At 33.6% G+C, this 24595-nt stretch overlaps 1 protein-coding gene across 1 annotated transcript in view; it reads left to right on the forward strand.

Annotated features, from left to right (window-relative positions):
- Positions 1–24595, forward strand: part of SPAG16 (sperm associated antigen 16) — a 920765-nt gene that overhangs the window by 257866 nt on the left and 638304 nt on the right. The window lies entirely within an intron of this gene.

Below are 24595 nucleotides of genomic sequence, written 5' to 3' on the forward strand. Positions count from 1 at the left end.
GGTTTCTTCCAGCTCAACTTCCTCTTGAGGTGTAAGGCAGTGCTTCCAATGGTCTTATAGGTGCTGGGGAGAAACATGTATTCTGCTCGTTACTACTTACTTAAAACTTTGTTGTATAGGAATGTACATTTTTGGAGGTCTCTGAATAGTTTGTAGTTCCATCCATTTTTCTAGGTATTCTTTATTTTATTGTCACTTTTTCACCAGTTGTCATCAAGCTGGGTGTCTGAGATCATTTTTCCACTGGTAAAACTGTAGAATTACTTTTATTGAACTGTGTTTTTGTATTACATCCTAGCCCACATGGAGGAATGTTATAACAGACTATAAAATTTACCATTATTATTTCAGAAATGGTGTAATTGAGGATTTCACTTATGGTCTCAATATCAGTTAGTCCATGAAAACAGAAACAACTTAAAGGACTTAAAACAGAGAGGAGAGAGTTTGATACAAAACGGTGGTTTTATGGCGATGGAAACACTGAGAAGCCAAATGAGACAATGAGGCAAATGAAAAAACAGTGACAGATTAACTGCCACATCTAAGCTGGAGGAACAAAGTGAGTAGGTGACATTCCTAAGTCCAGAGGGTCTTGTAAACCTGGAAGGAGAAGGCTGTACCTGGAGCAATGAAAGCCAGCACTAATGCCATGCAAGAGATAGCTTCTAGAGACTTCATATTAGAGAGGTTAGGGAAGAAATACCCTGGTGGCTCCCTGTCACCCTCCAATCTCCAGTTAGCAAGCACTTTCCCCTGACAGAAGCCAGGTGAGAGTCAGCTGATAGGGCATCCCGGGTGTGGTAGCTTTCATATCAGCCCCCTGAAACCTTGTGCAAAGCAGGAGAGAGGTAAGGAATGGGTCTGAAAGCAAACTGTCCCTGGCCTGGCATACTACTCCATTAGGAGGCATGAGTGCAAATTGTACTCAGTCCACAATTGAGTTGTATATATATAACAGGCACTAAATTATGCCACCAATCATGATTGTCCCTTGTGTTGGTTTCTAAAGAACGTAGTCAATTTTTATGCCTCTTTTTTGGCATCCTGCACATGAATCTTCTGGAATATATTTTGAGTTCCACTCTTATTCCCAGATTTATTCCCTAAATATTGTTAGTCACTTGGCTAGATGCTGTAACACTGAGTCCTTGGTGGCAGGGGCTCTGAGAAAGTGACTATTGGGATTTGTGGTGCTATCATCTGATCAATCTGTCCATTGCCTTTAGAGATAAGGCTATTGAAAGGACAAGGTCTGCAGTTGCGACATACTAACTGAGTGTGTCTTAGAAGTCAGGGTTTCTGACTCCAAAGCCTATGCTCTTTCAACTTTGCTAACATTTAATACTCCTTTCTAATTTTCCTCCAATCCTTAGCTTATGTGTTACTTCCTCTGAGAAAGTTATTGCCTTACCTCTGTCATAGCACTTAGAATACTGCAATAGTATATTCACCTTGCTCTTTCTCTTCCTCTTAGATAGTTGTACTATTTGTTATATCTTTATTTTCAGCACCTACCATAGTGTATGATATGATACATATGACATGTTCAATAGATATACTTTGAATTAATGAATGAATAAGGAAATTCATTAGTAAAAAAAAACAGTACCTTGGTTAGGTCAATCCAGTTTCCTTATTGATGAGGTGAGCAACATATTTAATACTTCTTTAGGAAGCATTTATTTAAAAATAGATACTACCAACATTCAAAGTGACTCAAACCATTTGGAGAAATGTAATCTCACTACAAAAAAGTGAATTCAATTAAGACTAGTTATGAGATGTAAACTTTGCAAAGCAACCAAGTCAAGAAGTAGAAGATAAAAATTACAAGTAAAACCAATTGTGCTGTTCTGTAAGCCATAATGATATGAAAAATAGATGAATTGCTTTGCAACATGCTATGATCAGGCATTAGGCACTTGTATTTCCTTAACCATTTTCCTGAATCTGGCACATACCTTTTCTTTGGTGAAATTGTACACAGCTTTGAATAATGACCATATAGATGGGCATTGTGACTCTTCATAGAGTTCAATATAAAGATAGTAAAAAGACTGAACCCCTTCGGTGCATAAAAATTGCAAAAGACCAGCTGTATTTTTAGGTGCACAGAAGAGTCATAAAGAGGTAGAATTTGCTTTGTGCTTCACTAGACTCCTGGGAAGAATCAGGACCCCCATTTAGATCACGATGCTATTTGTAAAACTGGAAACGTTTGTATCCTGGAAAACATCCAGGATTTTCTTGACCTCTTACAAAAAAGCTGGAAACCTAGTTGCTGAGAAAACTTGATCTTACAATTAAACCATAAATGAATATTCACAAATTTATGTAAACTTGGCTGTGATAACACTGAGAAGTTTAATTTCAGACTAGTGTTAAAAGAGCATAGTCTTGCAGTCTTGTACACTGGCTTTTTAAGCAATTCAGTGCATGGCAATTTGGAGGAGGCAGTGCTAAGGCCTATATTCTCTCTCTTTAAATAGAACTGTGTAGACAAAGTGTAGTAGACTTAAAAAAAAAACCTTAAGTTTCAATGGTGACATATCTGGATTGGAGGATAAGAGAAATGGACTTTGGTGATTGAAGGACTGGAGGAAAGAATTGTGTCAGTGATGCTGAGAAGCTTTCATACTGTTTTGTGGTATGATAGCTTGACTTCAACATACAGACAGGCTATGTGATTTTTGAGGTTTAAGGGGTTTATACTATGGGTAAATTTATTATACAGACTGTTGCATTGACCTGCTGTTTTTACTTGTATGTCTGTTTGAGATCTCAGGACTGTTTCATTATTTAGTTCATTAGTCAATTTATTCATTCCTTCTTATTCTTTCAACCATCATTTACTGATTTCCTTTCCTTTTTAGTCGCTAAAAATAAAGGGACATGATGCTCTAAGAGTTTATGGTGTCACAAAGGGGGAAGACAACTAAAATGATACACATTGAAATTACTAAATAGGCAAAACTTTGAGAAAAGAGGGAATGATTAATTTTGCATATGGAATTTGATAAGTCAAAAAGAGAGACTTCATTAGAGATGATTCCATTTGAGCAGAGGCTTACATGATGAGTAGTGTTACTCCAGTTATTGAAAGAAGAAAGCCCTGGTCGGCAGGAAGACGTTATTGCTCTGTTGTTTAGAACAATAATCAGTATTTATTTCAGAGTTCAGATCCTTAGGAACTAACTTTGAGAACACTGAGTCATGTAGACTAATTTTAATTTATTTCCCCTCTTGGTTCCGTTGCAACCATCTCCACAACCTTGTGAAGAAGAACCTCTACCAAGCATGATCTTATATCACTTGCAATCCCTTAACTAGTGTGGATTTCTCTTATATTCTATCTTTATCATAATTAGTACTGAACTAGTGTTGTATTAAATTATAAATTCCTGTGTTACCTCTCTCTCACACAGACAGCACCTGGTACATGGTGGTCTGCTGAGTAAGATAGTTTGGGTGTAACTTCATAGGAAACACAGAGGACAGGAGTTGGAATACAGAGATCAATATAACAGTTGAGTGTCCCTGTGTATGGTACTCTGATCTAAAAGGAAAAAATATGAGCCCCCAAATAATACTAAGTATATTATGGAATTATACATGTCAAAGCACATAGATTAACATAAAAATAATTATATAGCAAGATTGTCTAAATTTAAATTTGTGAACATTTATGAGTTCAACTATTGAACTAAACAAGCAAACTTTACTTCCTTAGAAAATACAGAGCTTATATTTGGTGTTCAAGGATCTACGCAGTTTTTAATGCCTCTTTATTTACATTTTTGCTTAAAAGATTCAAAGTTAGTTCAGTGATATCAATTATGATATTGAATTATTTTGTAAATAAATAAATTAATATGTTTGACCTTTGCAACAGTGTATTGGGAAAGGAGGGAAATACAGTTGTATGTATTTTAGTTTCCAGATTATTGTTACTAGAACAGAGAATAGCTATGCTTCTTTGGGTACATGTATCTCCTGTAGAAGAATCTTATAAATTCTTCTGTTCAAGTAGTTGATGGGAATATTTTAGATATTCTATGTATAAATAATATCAGTATGAAAACATTTTATATTGATTATTTAATTCTGTTTTCTTATTGCACTTGCTCAAAACTCTAATGTTAAACAGTAATGTTGATAGTTATTACTATGAACTCCCAGATTTTAATGGAAATGATTTTAAGGTTTTGTTGTTTACAGTAATTTTTTTTAATTATGGTAAATAATTTTTATCATATTTAAGTCATTTTTACCTATTTCTATTTTTATAAAGTTTATGTGAAGAATGAAGCTAGTTAACATGAGTGTTATTATTTTCTTGGGTGGTTAATTATTTGTTTGGATTGACTTTTACCACTGTTTTATCTGTTCTGCTGGCAACTTTTTCTTATTTTTGTTTTTGTTTTTGGTAATACTTGGAGTTCAGGAATTTGGCAAGAATATATCTAACATTATAATTTTTCTCATTATTTATGCCTCCATTGTTAATCGTTTCAAACTAGAGACTCCATTCTTTTTAAGCAAGTGGAATTTTCTTTGTTGTTTATTACTTTTCCTGCAACTCTTGTTTTGTTTTGTTTCTGGAAATCCAGTGATTCACAGGTTAGTTTTTCTGGGTTTAACCCTTGAGTCTTGCATTTTTTCCCTTATGATATCCATCTCTCAGTATCTTTGGTTTATGACTTCAGATATTTCTTCCATTTACTATTCCAGATCATTAATATGATTCTCAGTTGCGACCATCATTCAATTCATTCGCTGAAACTTTTTGCTTCTAATTTTTATTTTATTTTATTTTATTTTATTTTTTTAAAGATTTTTTATTTATTTATTTGACAGAGATAGAGACAGCCAGCGAGAGAGGGAACACAGCAGGGGAGTGGGAGAGGAAGAAGCAGACTCCCAGCGGAGGAGCCTGATGTGGGGCTCGATCCCAGAATGCCGGGATCACGCCCTGAGCCAAAGGCAGGCGCTTAACCGCTGTGCCACCCAGGCGCCCCTCTAATTTTTATTTTAGTTCCAGAAACACTCACTTTTGTGTGGGACTTCTCTCTTTAATAGAAACTCAGACTATGGTTTTCCATATGAACAATGGCAACAACAAAAGTTGTATTTGATTTCTGCTCACTCCATATACACAGACCAACTCTAGATAATCTTAGGAATGAAATGTCAATAATAAAATTTTAAAAATTCTACTTAAAATTTTTTTTTAATTTTAGTTAAGTTTTAAAGGAAATTTATCTTTTAAAACTTGGGGATGAGGGGCACCTGAGTGGCTATGTTGGTTAAGTATCTGACTTGATTTTGGCTTATGTCATGATCTGAGGGTCATGAGATCGAGCCCCATGTCAGGCTCTCCCTTGCATGGAGCCTGCTTAAAATTCTCTCTCTTCCCCTCCCCTGACTCTCTCTCTCTAAAAAATAAAACAAAACAAACATAAAAACTTGGGAGGAAAGTAAGAATTTATTAAACAGGACATAAAAAGAACTGGCTATAAAATAGAAGGTTGATAAATTTGATTATGTTGGAATTAGTAACTTTGATCTGCAAAAAACACCTTAAAGAAATTAAAAGATAAATTATAAATTGAGAGAAGGCATTTTTATTATGTACAACTGAGTATTAAATATCAAGTATATAAAAATAAATCCTATAAATCAATAAAAAAGCACAAATAATTCAACAGAAAAATGGGCATAAATGATGAATAGTTCTTTATAGAAGAGGTAATATATCTTAGCAATAAACATATGAAGAGATGTTTGGGCTCAGTAATGATCAGAAATTACATATCATACTATAATGAGTTCTTTTTTTTATATCCATTTTATTGGGAAAAAAGAAATAAAAAGCTCAGTTATATCAAGTGAGTAAGAAGACGTGAGTCCTCAGGGTCTCTTCTACATTGTTTCATTAAACATAAATTGGTTCAAATGCTTTGGAAAACAGTTTGATATTGTGTGTAGTGTTCCTTACCTTATGATGAAGTAATTCTGGCTAGATATCCAAAGGAAAATCTTTTCTGTGAACACTGGAGACATGTAAAAGGATGTTCAGAGCAGTTGTCTTCACAAAAGCAAATATGTGGAAGCAAATCAAATGCTTCCATAGCAGGAGGGAGGCTGAATTTAGTGGAATTAGCTGTTATAAAGCAATAAAATAAATAAACTATAATAGTTTGATGGTTAACATTATGTGAAGAATGCCGAAATAGCTGGTAAAACATTATTTCTGGATTTTTCTGTGAGTATGTTTCTGAAACAGATTGGCATTTGAACTGATAGATTGAGTAAAGAAGATTGCCTTCATATCTGCAGGTGGGCATCATCCAGTCCACTGAGGACCTAAATAGAATGAAAAGGTGGAAGAAGGGCAAATTTGATCTCTCTGCTTGAGCTGAGACATTAATATTCTCCTGTCCTCATACATTAATTCTTCTGGTTCTTGGGCCTTCAGAATTGCACGGGGATTTTTACACTATCATCCGCCTTTTGCCACCATTATCAGACCTTTGGACTTGGACTGGGGCTTCACCATTGGCTCCCCTGAATCTCAGGCTTTCCTACTCAGACTGAATTATACCACTGGCCTTCCAGATTCCAAGTTTTCAGACAATAGAATTTGGAACTCCACAGCCTCCATAATCACATGAGCCAATTCCTATATGAAATCTCCTCTTATGTATATCTATGTCCTATTGGTTCTGGGGAACCCTAACTAATAAAAATGGTATACAGCAGTATGCATAAATCCTTGCTCTAACAACCTGATCAATTTAAACATAATATAATTTAAATTAAAATAAATTTTTATTAAGAAATATAAATGATCACTACTGAGCCTAAAAATCTCTTCATATGTTTATTGCTAAATGAAAAGGAAAGAAAGGAAATTATGATATTAAAGGGGTTATTTTCTTGGAAAAGGGAAGAGAGAGAATGGGATGAAGGAAGACCACATAAATAGATACGAATAATTGGTGAGACCCTACTTTTTTGCATTGCGTATGGTGGTTTCTCAGTTGCTAATTACACTATTCAAAGAGATGAATGAATAAATAAAAACAGAGGACCATGCATGGATCAGTTATGAAAGTGTCCCTCATCAAGGCATATGATTCATCAAATTTTGTATATCATGGTGTGGAACAAAAAATTGATATTTATTTACACCAGCGTGTCGTTTTTCTAGAGAGCATTCTTTCTGCTTTGGCCACAGCAGCTTCTTGGCTCATAGGAAGAAGATGTGTTATACTTGAGGGAGAAGAGGAGCTAGGAGTTTTAACAGTTGCTATTTGCCCAGAAAGGTCTACTCTGGAAAGATTCCTTTACTTTGGCTACACTTTTCATTTTCATAGGATTACCAGCTCAAAATTATAGAAATTTTCTATTTTACCTATTTATCTATCCATTCACTCATTCATTAATCATTTTTATTCTCCTTTATTTGCTGGACCTGAATATTTTTCCATTCAAACTTTACAAAATAAAGGAAAGAAAAAGCTCCAGGAATAACAAGCAGTTTTAACATTTACAGCTGGCAGAGCAGGTTTGAGAATAATCTAACTTTGTGAATGACTACAAAGGGTGTTAATTAAGTAGCAGGTGTTTTATCACCTCTGTCTATTTGAAAAAAAAATGCAGCACAGATGTAGAAAGCTTAAGTACATCTATAGTTTGTATAACAAAACTCTATATTCATTGGGTTCCATCTGTCACACTAACCTCAAACTACACTTAGTGCCAGCCAATTAACACCTTGATTAAGCTATAGACCACCTGCAGCTTCAGCAATGTAATGAATTTACTAACTTTTATATAAATTCACTGTAATACCTAGATTAAAACAGCATAGAAAAAAGGGGAAAAAATTCACACTTTGGCTGTGGCATGTTCACAAATGCACACACACATTTACCTAAGTCATGCACATTAGTTGTTTCATCTCTGCTTCTCTTCATTTCTTCATTCTATCAGACATGGGATATTTGGTTGAAGGCCTTTTTGACTCACATAAACCTACAAACTATAGGTAGAAAAAAACATTACATCCTATCCCTCAACTCAAATTTGAAAAAGCCCGGGAATGTATTCCCGATTTGCTTTGTTCAGGTCACATGCTATTCTGAATGGGATTGAGTACCCTGGTTGACCCAGTTTAGATTAGTTGCCTAATCCTGTGGCCACAATAACGGAAGCCCACCCTAATCATGTGGGAGGAGCAGGTGACCAAAATTTTTTGGGGTTCAAAAAAATAACATAAATGAACAGTGTATGATAATTGATGCATGCATGTTTGAAGTACAAAGTAAATTCTCAGTCTTCATTTTTCTTAATAAAATTTGCATTGTCACTTACAAACTGTGAAGTAGATTTTCTTTTCATACCAAGAAAAAACAGTGACTTCCCATTAGAGAAAACTGAGATACCAGTTAAAATATTTTTAAGCAGAAAAGTGACATTTTGAATAGTGAGTTTCATTACACCTTACCTAGTGACAGCTTGCAGAATTGATTGGAGGGAGGAAAGCTGGAAAAACAAGATCATTTGGATGAAATAATATAATGGGAGAATAGTGACAGTAGGATAGGTCTGTGATTCTAGAGAAAGGTTCACAACCAGTGGGGAGGTAGATGATGACTAGTCTATTCATTTTGCCTCAATGGTTGAAATAGTTACGGATGGATTTTTCTCGATTGAGCATGAAAAATCATGCTCCTGTATGATAAAAAATATCTAGGAGAATGCTGGAAAATGGAAAACAGAAGAACAGCAAAATAAACTAGAGTAAAAAATATGTTTGATTTTGCACAGCTCATTTTATTAAGAAGCTCACTGCAGAATTAGTCATTCAGGAGAAGAGAGAATCATTCAGTTATTCAGGACTCAACATCAGAATGCATTCTTATCAACAGGGCCCAGAGACTGTCATGACCCTAAGTATTATCATTCCATACTCATCCTTCCATAAAGAAAAAGGGAATTTCCTAAGGTTTATTATATATATTCTACTTTCTGGGGAGAGAGTCAGTTTGTAGTTTAATATATTTCATGTTTAGTAAAAGTTAATTTTAAAAAAATCTTTTACTTGAAATTGCATTTGGATAAAAATAAAAGATCAATAAATAGTCCCTGAAATGTAATGGAATGAAGGATTTGTAACAGGGATTTGACCACATGCAATTTGTGGAGTTAATTAAATAATCTCTTTAAGTCTGTTGTTTTAGAATCTGATGTTGGAACTTGGAGTTTTCAGGGTAGGCAGTTGAGAAGGAAAGATGGGTATAAATTGAGGGAGAACAAAGACAAGATGGAACACATGGGCAGGAGCTGGAACCCATGAGCATGGGCAGAACATGTGTCAGTTTTCATTGCCCTTAACCTTAATGATGAGGATGCCCTGAAAGAGAATCTGGCACCCTTTATCTCAGAGCCAACCATATAACTGGCTCAGAAATTGAAGAAGGATTCAAGGGAAGTTGGAATAGCTGTGTGGTTGGCTGCTACCCATGAGAAATTGATAAGCAGGTAGATTGATGATAATGTGTATGACTGCAAAGGTCCCTAGTGACCCTGCCCTTAAATTCAGAGGGTAAGATTTGATATGACTGGTGCTTTTCTTTTGTCCTCAAAATCAGAGAGAAAAAAATACCTCTTGTGGTCTACCCTAATGGAAAGTATATAGAGAAGAGAACTCTGGGAAACAGTTCAACTTGCACCAGTTGACACATTATAAAGCCCCTAGATATCATGGTTTTCAACCAAAGAGCTTCACACATTTTTATCAAGCCATACTTAATCTACAAATAAACAAAGTCATGTTTTTGCCTAATATGAATATATGCCAGAACTCTTCTGCCTTATAACTGAACATAGGCTTATCCTCTCCAGAACAGTTTACAAATCCCATTTTTAAAAAATATATTCTTCTTTTAGTTGATTCATACTCCCCCTTTGATATCCTATGATGTAAATAGCAAGATATATATTTTGTTAACTGTGATTAACACAATGTATGTTAGATGATATTTGAATGGGGAGAAACAGTATTTGTTTCATACACATACTCACATCCACACACAGCATTCATTCATATTAAAGTAAGGAAGAAAAACTCAACAATAATAGCTTTGCAGTTACAATTTCTGAGTTGGTCATGTGGTTGTAAGAGATATTTCCATTCTCCTTCTTTCACTTCCTATTCCATTTTCTCAGCTGTCCCTTGCAAGGCCACTACCTCAGGTGAGGCCATTACAAGTTCTTCAGGCAAGGCAAAACTAGCTTTCCCAGACTCAAGTAGAAGGGATGCCTCTGCTGGCAAAGCACGCTGACAGAATTTGAGTTCAGTGTTCCCATTCCATCCAAGTTTGCTATATGTCCTACCTTAATTTTCACGGTCCTGTTCCTTTCCACTGAATGCCCTAACTTTAACAAAAATGATTCTGTGAGTTTGGGAATTCAGTCTGCATTGTAATTAGTCATTGTGATTAGACTTTTGATTTGGTTTCAAACTGATCAAACTTGACGTTACGGGAGGTAGTTATTTCTTTTAGGGCAGGCTTAGAAGTTCAGGTCCCTTATGTGAACTTCAGCTAGAAATTTAAAGCTCTGAAACCATTTTCCTTTGATACTTACCAAATACTGTATCAGTTAGAAGCAGAACGACTAGAGGGTTGTGTGCATGTGAGCACACATACACACACACAATTTGTTGCAAGGATTTGACCATATGCAATTATGGAAGCTGGCTACATCACTGTCTGTAAGCCTATGGATTTTGCATCTGATACTGGACCTGGATGTCCATAGAGTAGGCTGTCAGAAAGGAAAAAGAAGAAGGATATGAAGTGAGGGAGAGCAAAGACAAAGTAAATCCCACAAGTGTGAACTGGATTTCACCAGTGTCAGTTCTCACTCCCTCAGCCTTAATGAATCGGTGTCCTACAGGGGAAACTGGTGCTTCCTTCTTGAAGATGAGCACATACCTGTCCCCAGGGTGTGAGAAACCGAAGAAATATCTAGGAAAAGGTGGAAAGGTCATAGGCTCAGCTACTGCTCCCTGCCAATCAGTTAAGCCAGCAGATGAGTGACATGTGAGTTATGGAAGTATCCCTTGACACTGTCCCAACTTTCTTCCAAGTATAAGAAACTTTTGGCTGCTGCTTCTCTGTTCCCTCTAAATCACACCCAAAAATGTTTCTAATGGCCCACACTAATATGAAACATACAGGGAAGGGGATTATAGGAAATGTAGTTTTGCCTAGGCATGTCCACCCATTACTAAGCCCACAAGGTATCTTTAGGCTATTTATAGTGTTTATATGCTGATGTATACAATTAATAAATATGTCTAAGTTTGGTTTTGAAAATTAACCTAATTTTGATCAAAGTCAATTTCTTATAAGTTCAAACATCTAGAAATACCAGTATGTTTGGGGACAAATGCTCTTTATTGGTCCTTTGAAATATTAAACTCTATGACTAATAATTTTTCCTCATTGCTCTGAAATTTTGAACTCACACTGAGTTCCCCACCTCCTCCCTCTCTTACTACCTCTTTCCTTTACACAGATAATAGCTACCTTTGAAGATATAATTCAGTTTAGATAATTTATGGCAATATTTAAATTTTTTATTCTAATTTACACGGATTGATATCTTTTGTTGATTTTAAGCCTTAAACAAAGACTCGATGTTATATGAGTGGCTATTTATTGAGTAAAACCTACCTTTGAGAAAAAAAATAATGAGTATAGTGGCAAATCCTAAGAAGATTAATCCATCTCTCAAAATTGTACAAAAAAGTACAGTAACTTTGTGCTTCAAATAACAGCCAATCCTTCAAATTGGCTACTGTGAATTATTTTTTTCTTTCTTTGGAAGTATAAATAATCACTGATTCTGATTAATTTCTGACATATGAATCACATTCTTTGCTTTGTATTAATTTCCTTGATACATTCTATGAATAAAAAATAAGTTTGAATGTAATTACTATTTCCCTTCCACCCAATAATTGGAGGTGTATTTGAATTATTTAAAAAACGGTTAAGTGTGAGTTAGGAGAACCTTACATTTTTATGATATTCATTTGGATAGAGTTTCTTGTTGATAATTTGAGACAATTTGAGAAAAATAAAATTTATCATTTTGTGAATATAAAAATTGTTATACTCCCAATTTGACAATTGTAGGTTTGTAGTTTAAATTAGAAAGTCTGCTGCATTTTCCATTCATATCTGTGACAGTCAGTGTTAAATCAGTAACTTGAGTAATATAAACTTCCAAAATTGCTTTAATCCATATATTCACTTACTCAAATGTCACTAGCCTGAATCTTAAATTACTGAGAACACAACCAAAACAGTATGACAATATAAAGGCTCTGAATATCTAAATAACATATTTCAAAACCCACCGATTAATTCTCAAGAGAATCACTCAGGTAACCTGAAAATGTAATGGACACTTTAGCATCTGTTTTTCTAATGTTCGTGAATTAGAAATCACAGTATAAAGACAGAAGAAGCTTTAAAAACAGGAACCCTCTTACAATTATAAGTGGCACTGCTATATTTATTATATTTGATGAGGGAGAAAGGGGGATAATGCAAATATCATTGAAAATAATTTAAGAACTTTAGCAGTTATGGAGAAATTAGTTTAAAGGGAAAATAAACACTGATACAAGGATTGAAGGTGAGGAGCATAGTAGAATAAAATATTTAATAGTCGTAGTAATGACCTTGAGTCATTACAAAAGTACACAGTAAACATTAAATTCTGATTTAAAAAGCCCTGATAATTTAGTATACAGTTTAGGGGGTTTGTTTTTGTGTTTAATCTCAACTGAACAAAATAAGAACAAAGTACATTAAAGAGATATATACAGTATTTAAAATGTTATTTCCCTGAGAATTTATCTTGTCATTGCTACATAAATGAGTATTTAAGTAGAACTAAATTTTATTGAATCATTAAAGAATTACAATAAAGTTTAATACATAATCTTTATAATCCTAATCCCATGTAGTTGACCTTAAAATATTACTATAAATCACATTTAAATCAGTAGTATTGAAGGTATAATAGAGCCAACCAGGTAGCCACAGTATGGAAGGTAAGATCTCAAAGAGGAAGGAAGTACATTCAGTGGAACTTTATATTCATGGTATCTTTTCCCCCAGGACCACTGAAAAACAAATATCAAGCATTCAACTAAATCTGGTAGTCTCCCTACATAAAGAGTACAGGGCTATGAAGAGAACCAAAATAGGGGGCCAAAAGCCCTTAGTAAAGGGAATCATAGAGTAGCAAGCTTAACATTTTACAAGTAATTCTTCCCCAAGGATTTTGTTGACTCCTAAACTGCACATGTGTTAGGTAGACACTGAGTAAAAACGAGAGAGAGAAGCTGCTGAGGCCAAGACTTTCCTTAAAAGGTAAACAGAACTTTTTTCAGTCTCACAGCACTGAGGAAACAAAAAGAGCAGATAAATACTTGAGAGATAAGAGGGCCTTTTTTAAATGCTATGGGCTTTTTAGTTTATAAGGGCCATAGCCTCAAAGATAGGGCAAAGAGGCAACTGTCAGTTTTATATGAATATCAAGATGACTGACTCATGCTCTACTTGCCTCCCAGAAGAAAATCAAATACAAAACATAAAATTAAAAAAAAAAATTATCAGGTATGACAGGAAATAGGATCAAATGATCCCAAACCAAGGAAAAAATTAAACAATAGAAGAGATTTGAATGATGCAGATAATGAGGTTATCAGACTTTAAAATGACAATTTTTAATGTTAAATGTGGGAAAAGGTGCATAATTCTAACATAGCACTAAAACTTTAAAACATCAAGTGGAAATCCTATAGCTGAAAAAGACATAACTGAAATTAAAAATTCAAAAGATGGCCTTGATTGCAAATTAGACAAAGCAAAATGAAAGCTCAGTGAGCTGGAACATAGGTCAATAGAAAAATATTCAGATTAAAGCACAAATAAAAATAATGGAATACCCTCCAACACAATAAAAGAGTGTAAGAAATCCTTGGAATATGTTGAAGATCTAACATATTTGATATTGGATTCCCAAGAAGAGAAGAAATAAAAAATTTGGCAAAAGCAGATTTGAAAATAATCTACCCCCAAATAGCCCCAAAGTGACAAAACACATTTAACATAACAATATATAATAAATTCAATAATGCTCTATAACAAAATAAAAAGGTTATAGATAGCATATAATATGAATATAATAATATGTAATGTATATTACATGTGTATAGTTGTCACTATAATAAAACACATTTTCCTGATGTCATCTATAATTATATCAAATGCATAGTTGTCGAGAGGGTAAGATTCAGATCTGAGTTCATAATCTAATTCCCCTACTTCCTGGATGTATTATCTTGGTTTATTTACATACTCTAATCCTGAACATTTTAGTATTTTTAGGGGGTATTGTATATAATATAATATACAATATATAAAATATATCATATAATATATATTATCTTAGAAATTGGTTGGCACACAGAAAACAAAATGATGGCAGACATAACAATTATTATTTAAAGCCCTTTGGGCTGGATATCAAAGGCAAGAAGAAAAATGAAATGATTTATCCTGAAAGCTTGGTCCCTAACTCTATATTGTGTAGTTATCTAAAAACAAACAAACTAAAAAAGACATTTTAGCTTTTCAGACTGAATTATCTGTACTCCAAGTACTCCACAATTTTAGCTAGTAACATTGGATGGAAATTTGCTCCATATGTGGCTATAAATGACGTATTGGGGATGGTATGATATGCTATTGGAGGTTAAGACAGTGATCACCCTTTCAGGGCATCAGTCTTAATGGCAATATTCTGTTTTTCGATCCTTGGGCTGGTCACATGGGTGTATTCAAATTTGGAACGAGCCTTCCCTCAAAATCTGTACTTGAATAAATTTTTTGTTGGCTTTCCTTGGTTGATCATATCCTATCAGCTGCTTCATAAAAATATCATTTAATTATGAAAAGTTAAATGCATATTATCTTTAATTATATGTAAGGAAAGTAAATAGGACTTAATTGAATCTGAGCCACGTTCCAATTTTATAAGTTGATGTTATGAAAGGATGTTTCATTAGTTGATGTTAGCTTCATATTAAAAAATACACAAATAATTATTTGGAGGCTCCTTTAGAGTTTCCTTGGCATTTATATGAACTATTTGTGGTAATTTTTAAAATTAAATGTGGTTACAAGGCAGTAGTTTTGGCCGTGCATTTTTTTCTTTGTAATAGCTAGTAGACATCTTTCAAGATAAAATATCTTAGATATTGTAAACTTTCTTCCCAGTCCTAATATGCTATCATAGACTCAAGTGTATATATTTAATAAAATATACTTCTTTCAAAGGCACATCCTGCTATTATTATATGCAAATATTGATTGGGTATATACCTTTTCTATTATTACTTGAATGACTTATTGGACAGGTTTGTACAGCGTTTTGCCTTTATTTACATCAAAGGAGCCAGGCTTTGTTGTGTGTTTGTGTTCACGCATGTTTGTATATGCCATTTCCATTTTGTTTGCCCAGCAGACAAGGAAAGAAACTAGGCCTTCAGATCTGTGGCTTCACTCACTAACTGGAGAGCCTACATGAATTTTATAGGAATTGGTTTGATTACAGTTCATTTACAACTTAGCATACTCTATTTGTAACAAAAATATTCTATTATTTGAAGAATCTCAACATCTTATATGCTTCAAAATTGACAGTTTAATTTCAGGAGCTTGTATTTTAAATGTACATGTTAAAAAAGAACTTTGAATAGTTCATGGAGTCTCTGAAATCTCAGAAAGTATCCGTTCCATATCAAACAAAACAAGCGGCAGATACTATTTAAATCAAATTTAAGTAAGACTTTTTCCATGCCTGTCTGGACTTTTTCTTTCTTTAGATCTTGACATCAATGGAATATTCATATTCTCCAACTCCTTATCATTTTACTGAAATTCCCGAATAGAGTTTGTTAGATTTAGGTTTTCTGTTTCTATATCATGTTTTCTTCATGTTAATGAATTAGTTGATTCTGTAAAATGATAAGTACACGTGCACTATTGAATATATTTTGTAATTGGTTAAATTTATAAACATGCAAAAATATATATATTTTAAAACAACACTGTAAAATCCTAACAACATTGAGTTTCTTTTTTTTTGAAAGGCGTAAACTCCATAATCATTCTTCAGAGATTCAAATATCAGTTTAACCACTTATGAGTGGTGGCCTTGACCAAGTTACTTAATTTCTCTCTCCTTCAGTTCCTTTGTCTGTAAAATAGGGATGTAATAATATCCACTTTACAGGAGATTAAATGAAGCAATATATTTAAAATCTTAGCATGGTGCTTGACAGATAATAAGTGTTCACCAAGCATTAGCTATATTGTTATTTGACAGTGATGGTGAATATTTGACTATATATATGATAGCTTTTAAATATATTTTTTAATAAAAAAAAGAATTGAAGGGCAAAAATAAAATAGAAGATCACAGGAATTTGAAGTGAGGTACAAAGGTTGCTCTTATTATTATTATTATTATTTTTTTTGAGAGCCTGTGAGTGAGGGAGGGGCAGAGGGAGAGAGGATCTTAAGCAGACTCCCGCTGAGCGTGGAGCCCAACACTCAGGGGGCTCCATCTCATGACCCTGAGATCATTACCTGAACTGAAACCAAGAGTTGGACGCTTTAACTGACTGAGCCATCCAAGTGTCCCACAGGTTACTCTTTTTAATTTTTTGTCTTTGTATAAGCTTTGGGTACTTTTTATAACTTTCCAAGTCCTTTCAGTAGCATGTTCCTACAGAGTTATTAGTTTCAGGATTTTGAAATCTTTTCCCTGGGAAAGTCTTTACAGAAAGGAAGACAATGATCGTAGAAATTTGTGATCCTAAAACTCCTCTTAAAACCTAAGTTCCCCTTTTTAATGATTTACTGTCATTCTAATCTTTGTAAAGAGAGAAAAGATATGGACCTGTATTCATCCTAGCTTCTCTGTAAATATTTCAGAAGAGAAAGAAACAGAGGAAGAATTAGTAGAGGTTTCAGTATTGAAAGATCAAGAATGAATCTTTTCACCTGGAATTTCTTCTATAATTTTTTTAGAGAAGAAAAATATGTTGTACCATGTGAATTACCACTCAAAATGCATTCTTAGTTCCTTTCTCCTTTGTCTTTCATGACTTTACAGAGTGGAAAGCTGAAATTATTGGTTTCCCAGGGTTCCTTACATTTAGGGTTACTCATTCAACACAATTCTGGTCATGAAAAGGGGTTTCTTTGCTGATTAAAAAGGCTACAGTTCACCAGGAGGAAAAAAAATCCTTTGCCCTTTCTCTTTTCCCTGAATTAGAATCTTACCAGACAACTTCTCCAATGTAATCTTGAGCCCTCTTCTCCTCTGACCCACCGGCCACCACTTTCACTTGCTGGAGGTATAACGTGCCCAGAATACCCTACTCAGTAATCCATACCTTCTGGTATCAGTTTCCTAGTTTCTTCTTCATGATGCAGAGCCACTTTCTCCCCAACTCCTCCAGACTAGATCAGGCTCCTTCTCACGTGAATTCCTGTGTAGCCCTCGTCACACTCTCATCACACTTTCATGTATGTGACGAAATATCTGGCTGCAAGCCACAAGCAGCAGGAACATCTATCTTGTTTATTTCTGTGCCATAAAGAGCCAGCATTTAATGAGCCAGGCATCGTAAGGCAGGCACAGTTGCAGCCACTGAATATGTACTAACTTATGCTGTGTTCATTGCAATATGGAGCAACTGAGGGAGTAGTGAGTAGGTGGCAGAGCTGGATGAAATGCATATAATTTGCCCTGGTGCCTCTGTACTTGAGTACTATTACCTATTCCACTATTCATTTTACCAAGGCTATAAAATAGAGTTTGTTATGTTTATGTTTTCTGTTTCTATATCATGTTTTCTTCATGTTAATGAATTAGTTGAGTCTGTAAAATGATAAGTACAAGTGTACTATTGAATATATTTTGTAATTGGTTGAATTTGTAAACATGCACAAATATATATATTTTAAAACAACACTGTAAAATCCTAACAACATTGAGGGTTTTTTTGAAAGGCGTGAACTCCATAGTCATTCTCTGAAGAGTGAGAGGGAGTTGGGGTATTTTTTATGACAAACAGCACTAAGTGCCATTCTTATATAATTAGAGCATGTTTTAAATGATGTTTTAAAACTTTTTCTGTACTATTTTTATGTATTTTTAAATATAATATCTCTAAATATTTATTAATTTTACGGATTTCTTTTGCTACCTCTTGAAAACAGCTGTTCTCAAGTATTAAAGTTTGTGAGAAACACCAAAGAACCAATTAGAAAGTATATATTCTCCTCCCTGCCTCCCAGATATTCTGATTCAGTAGTATTAAGATTAGAACCCAGTAAACTTGATTAAAAACAAAAAACAAAAAAATTGATTAATAAACATTCAGATAAGAAATATTGCATTAATGATATGATAAAGGTAAAACATTTTGTGTTAATAAAAAAACTTTTGTGATTATAAAGCTAGGATATTCCTACTATCAAAGTTTTAAAATATAGAACCATCTTTAAAATACACCAGAAGCCAGCTATATTAATTTTTAGATTCCCCTTGGATGATAACAACAAAAAATGGTACTGAGTATTGAAAGCCAAAATGAACTAATCGAGGCTCCTAGGAAGTAATTTTTTGATTCACTAAGCAACCACTGAACTTTTAAAAACATAGTTAAGCACAATAAACATACTGTTTCAAAATGGTATTTTTTTCTATTCCAATAATAATATATTAGTTTTTTATCCATTGTCTATTGCACTTATTTTATTGATGTGCTGTTGATTATATTTAACTCTATGAATATGCAAAACTAAACAAAAATAATTGTTCCTTGCTATTAATTTATGTATTTAAATATGCATTTATGAACATACACATATATGTGGGTCTGTATGTATGTATTTACATATGTGTATCGATTTAAGTAGTCTTGGTTCATGATGGCGCTAGGTCTCTAGGCAGTGTTTCACCACTGTGTTTGTGTAATATTACATGCATCTTTCTATCTTAAATATATGTTTGATGTCCATACAGATTACCTAATTATGAAATAAAAGTTGGAGAATCTTTGTGGAATGTGCCTCAATAGACTAAGTGAAAGCCTTTATAGATGTCAATAAATATTTCCCTTGGTTCTCAATGACCCTATAGATTGTTTTCTCACTGATAAAATGTTTTTCAGACTGGATAAATAAGTATATAAATAAGTATATATGCTAACAATTATTATAATATGTATGTTTTAATTAAGATCCACATTCAATTTGACAGGTTGCATCCAAATATTTGTCTTTCTCTAGCATGAACATAACTCTAGAAATAAACTTGTTGGATTTCTCTATTATACCTCAATTTATTTTCAATTCTAAATAAATTGATCAATATTTAATGTGCCCCAATGTGTGAAAATAGGATATTTTAATTTGTTTCTTTTGATTTAAAAACAATGGATTTTGAAGACCTAGTGTCAAATGTAGGCTTAAGGTTTTAATGCTACTTTAATCCCAAAATATGCTTCATCACTCAATTTTGCCTTTGTTTGAAAGGTCATTTTAAAAGCAATGACATGTTAATAACAATATAATTATTTTTCCCTGAAGGATAATGTTAATTAATTAAAATCTTTAAAATATTCTAGTTTGTGGGAAATAATGTGTTATTTATGTTCAATTGTCAGTGAATAAAATATAGAAGAGAATTTCTGAATTAACCTACATTATAATTACCCAGGAAAACTTGATTTCCATATGAGGATATGTACCATCCTTCCTCCTTCTTCTTAAAGATGGTGCTATTTTTCTATAAACATAATGGTTATGGTTATAATGTATTACTCTTGGTTATTTTTCCAGGATCTATAATTCATACTTATATATTATATATTATATGTATCTGTGCTAGGTTCAGTGGTACACAAATCAGATCCTCTCTTCACTCATCAACCTTACCAAATTGGTGGGGGATGGGTTTGAAGACAGACACCAATCATTAAAAGATTAAATGTAGGACTGAGATCTGAAATATGAGTAGCACTTCATAATTTGTAGGAGGCAGGAGGGGAAGCTTAAGATCTCCCCAAGTAAAAAGGTTAGCCCATGAAAGACCTGAAAGGCCATATAGAGAATGAGCACAGAATATTCCAGAAATTGAAAGAAAGCCAGTATGGAAAGGAGCCAAAAGACCAAAAGGGAAAGGGCTAAAACATGAAGCTAGAGTGGCTGGCAGAGGCCACACCAGGCAGTTTCAAAGACACTGGATTAGGGATTTTGGCTGCTATTTCAATAGTAAAAGGAAGCCAGTAAGTGTTAGTTAACAGTACAATTAAAATCTTTGTGGTAGCAAATAGGAATGTAACGATTGAAGATATGCTTACCCATATAGCAAATACTAAATAAGGAGACATCATTTGAAGTTTGAAGTCAATACTTAAGGCAAGTTAATTAATAATTTATATGTTCTTTTCATAGAATTCAGTAGCAGTTCTTTTTTATAAGGAGCTTGTAATTTAGTTTGGTAAACTATGTACAAATAATTTAGTAAGTGAACAAAAATAAGAAATATTACAAATTAGTATCAAATAAATGTAACAGATTATGAGTTGCTGAGTGCTAGGGAGAGTTTGGAAATGAAGAATAAAATAACAGAATTGAATATTCCAACAGGTTGTACAACCTGTAGTATAGAAGAGTTCAAGAATGAATAATAGGATGATTGTGGGGAGATGGTGGAATAGGAAGCATCACGAATCTGTCTCCACATGTATACTATAATTGAACTGGCAGAAACTGTTTAATGTAACTGTTTTGACAGTCTAGAGTCAATTGAAGACTTGCAACTTCCAGGGAAAGGCTCGGAAGATAAATTGCACCTAATTTTGGTCAATTTCATCTCTTGGGATAGTAGCAGCTACCCATCCTCCACTCTCCAATCCCATGGCAGGCAGTTATGCATAAATATTTTTATAATAAAAAAAAGAAATTTTGTAGTGAGTTCTTAATTCCTCCTGTACTATGGCTATAGCTCTTATAATTTTTTTTATCAAGTATGGTCTTAAGTTTTTATAGATAGATTCAATTTAGATATAAAAGAATATATAAAAATTGTGTTACTATGATAGCATTCAACAGTCTGTGATTTTCAAATAAATTGAACAGTAAGTGATCTTTAAAGATAGTAAGTAAATTAAACTGATGCATTTCATATGTAAAATTAGGTCACATGTTTTTTTAATGAGATCAAGGTTTTTTATTATTTTAAACCTAGTGAAATTGGTGCTCTCAAACACACTTACAGTGAGATTACTAAATTTTTATGGAAAGCAATTTATAATATATGTACAAAAAAATAATAAAAATATTCATCCTGTTTGACCAAACAGTTGCATTCTGACAGCCTTACCCAAGAAACATTAAAACATTCTGATATGGATTTATTAATAAAAATGTGAACTATTTTAATTTTTAATTATTTATTTATTTATTTTTAAAGATTTTTATTTATTTATGTGACAGAGAAACAGCCAGTGAGAGAGGGAACACAGCAGGGGGAGTGGGAGAGGAAGAAGCAGGCTCATAGCGGAGGAGCCCGATGTGGGACTCGATCCCGGTATGCCGGGATCACGCCCTGAGCTGAAGGCAGACGCTTTAACGACTGCGCTACCCAGGCGCCCCTATTTTAATTTTTTAAATAAAAGCTATCAAAAATCAAAATGTCTAAAAATACAGGGCTGGCTAAGAGAATAATGGTTCATATATTTGATAGGCTACTATTCAAGCCATAAAAGTAGTGTGTACAAAAATTTTAATGGCATAAGAAAAGATTCATGATGTTATAGTGATGGAAGAAAATAGGAAATTAAATTCTATTTATGGCATGCATATTGTATCAGTTTTCTATTGCCATCACAACAAATTACTTCAATCTTAGTAGCTTAGAACAATAAAAATTTATGGTCTTGCATTTCTGGAAGCCAGGAGTCTAAAATCAATCTCAGTGGGCTAATAAATTGAGGGGTTAGGAGGGCCGGTTCCTTCTGGAGGCTCTAGAGGAGAATCTTTTTCCTTGCCGTACAGTTTTTGGATGCTCTCCTCATTCCTTGAGTCATAGTCCCTCATCATATTGCCTTTTCTCCCTCGATTTCTGTTGTCACATCCTCCATCACTGACCCTTCAGCCTTCTTTTTATAGGACTCTAGTGATTATACTGAGCTCATCCAGATACACCAGGATTATCTCCTCTTCTCAAGATTCTTTTTTTCTATAAGATATTATTTATTTATTTGACAGAGAGAGAGAGAGAGCGCGCGCGCACACACACAAGCAGGGGGAGCAGCAGAGGTAGAGAGAGAAGTAGGCTCCCTGCTGAGCAGGCAGCCCAACACAGGGCTATCCCAAGTCCCTGGGATCATGACCTGACCTGAAGGGTCTATATATACATATAAATATATACCTATATAGACCCTTTTGAATAGGTTCTCCATGTCTCTTAAATTTTTTTTATCTTTTCTATGTCTTTAAAATTCTGAGATTTATTCCATTTTATTTTCCTATTTACTAATTTATATATCTCAACTTGGCTGCCGTCTGGGTCTGTAGACTCTGATTTTGAAGCATTTCATGTGTTTTGCACAATATTTCCTGTGCTATAGCTTTTCTTTCAAAATTACAATATTTCCCTTTCCATATTTCAGCTTCTAAAAACTTATAAAAATTTCCAGATCCCCGACGATGCTGTTTGCTATACTTAGTTCTGATATTGATTAATTTTTTTAAACCTTTCTACTGTGATTTAAATGGAATTTGAGGAACATATGTTGTGTTTCCATTAGCTTTCTAATTGAAGCTAAATTATGGTGGCATATTATTTCACCATATGGCTAATTTACCCATGAATTTATTATGAGTTGGTTCTACTTTCTTAGCTGTTATAAACTATTCCATGAGATAGATAGATATATATATATATATATATATATATATATATATATATATATATATATATATATATATATAAAATCTGGGAACATGTCTAGATTATGTCCTTATATTAAGGGTGAAAGATATATTGACTTTAGGACTTTCTTTTGTGCGAGAAACCTTTTACATTTTAAATTTCTTATTAACTTGGTATGAGAATGCCTATATAGTTAATTCTCCATATCCATCATAGTTATGTTCTAAAAAGTTGCTGTGAATACTGAATTAGTGAATAGTGAACTGTTGTTCCTAGGGGAAATACTGGGTTATGTTCCTGAGAGCCTCTGGTCATGTTTTCATCAACTGACCAATACATAACCTTGTTTATGTGTGTTTCTATTTAAAGAAATCAACTTATTTAATATAGATGGTTGATTTGCTAACATTGAACTCACTGTCAGCATCACTATAACTCTTGCCTGGTTGAAGTTTATCTAATACACATATTTTCTCTGTAAGTCACATGATAGCCTTCTTGCACATAGGAACACTAGCCAGCGCTTCATCACTATGCCTGGAGACTGAAATTGAACCATTTAAAACAGGGAAATCACTAACAAAAAGCAAAACAATGTAATAAGTGTGGCATTATAAAGTTTATGAAAAGAACATTTGTTTATAGTATTAGAACTGAATAAGGAGGCAAAGTGTTAACTTGTTGAACTTCAGTTGGGAGTATGTGGATTGGGTGATTTAAAAATTTTTGCTGTTCTGACAAGGTACATGAATAAGCATAAAAGCACCAAGAGTAATGATTTGAGGGCTACAAAAAATTGTTAGTGAGTAGGCAAATTTGTTGGCAAATTTAATAATGAAGATTTCTTTCGACATATTCCGTAAGACAAATTAACTTTACAAAACAAAAATGAATACTGAATACCTATTTTTTCCCCCAGGAAGTAGACTACTTTGTTTGTTTCAGGGAGGTCTCAAATTTCTTGTTGCTATATTCACCTGTAATTAAATTTCTCTTTATTAGTCAATCATAAAAAAATGTGAAGTTAATACAATACTATCTTTTCACGTTTGTAATAAAATTACTATGTAATAATTTCTTCCTCAAAAGTATAATTAGTTATGTATAAAACTTTTTCTGCCTCTTTTTTAGTAATAAAATTGTTACTATTTGATGAGTGCTTTCTACATCTTCTCCTAAGTATTTAAGAGGAGAAAATTAATTCCATTTTATAGATGTAGAAGCTGAGGAATAGATATACTAAATAACACATCCAAATTCACCAAGTTGATAAATAGTGAAACAGAAATCTTATCCAGGTAGTTTAATTCCACAATGCACTCTTTACGTATTACTGTTCTGTCTTCCTGGTGGATCCAACTGAATTTTTACTTTTTGAAATGTCTTTATTTTCTGCCTTTTCAGAGGAAACCTTTCTTTTCAAGATGACCACGTTTCTTTGTTTCCTTGCTGAACATTTTAAGGCATGTATGAAAAA

This window comes from Ursus americanus, chromosome 1 (genome assembly GCF_024610735.1).
Source record: "Ursus americanus isolate L20-20 chromosome 1, mUrsAme1.1.p, whole genome shotgun sequence".
NCBI lineage: Eukaryota > Metazoa > Chordata > Mammalia > Carnivora > Ursidae > Ursus > Ursus americanus.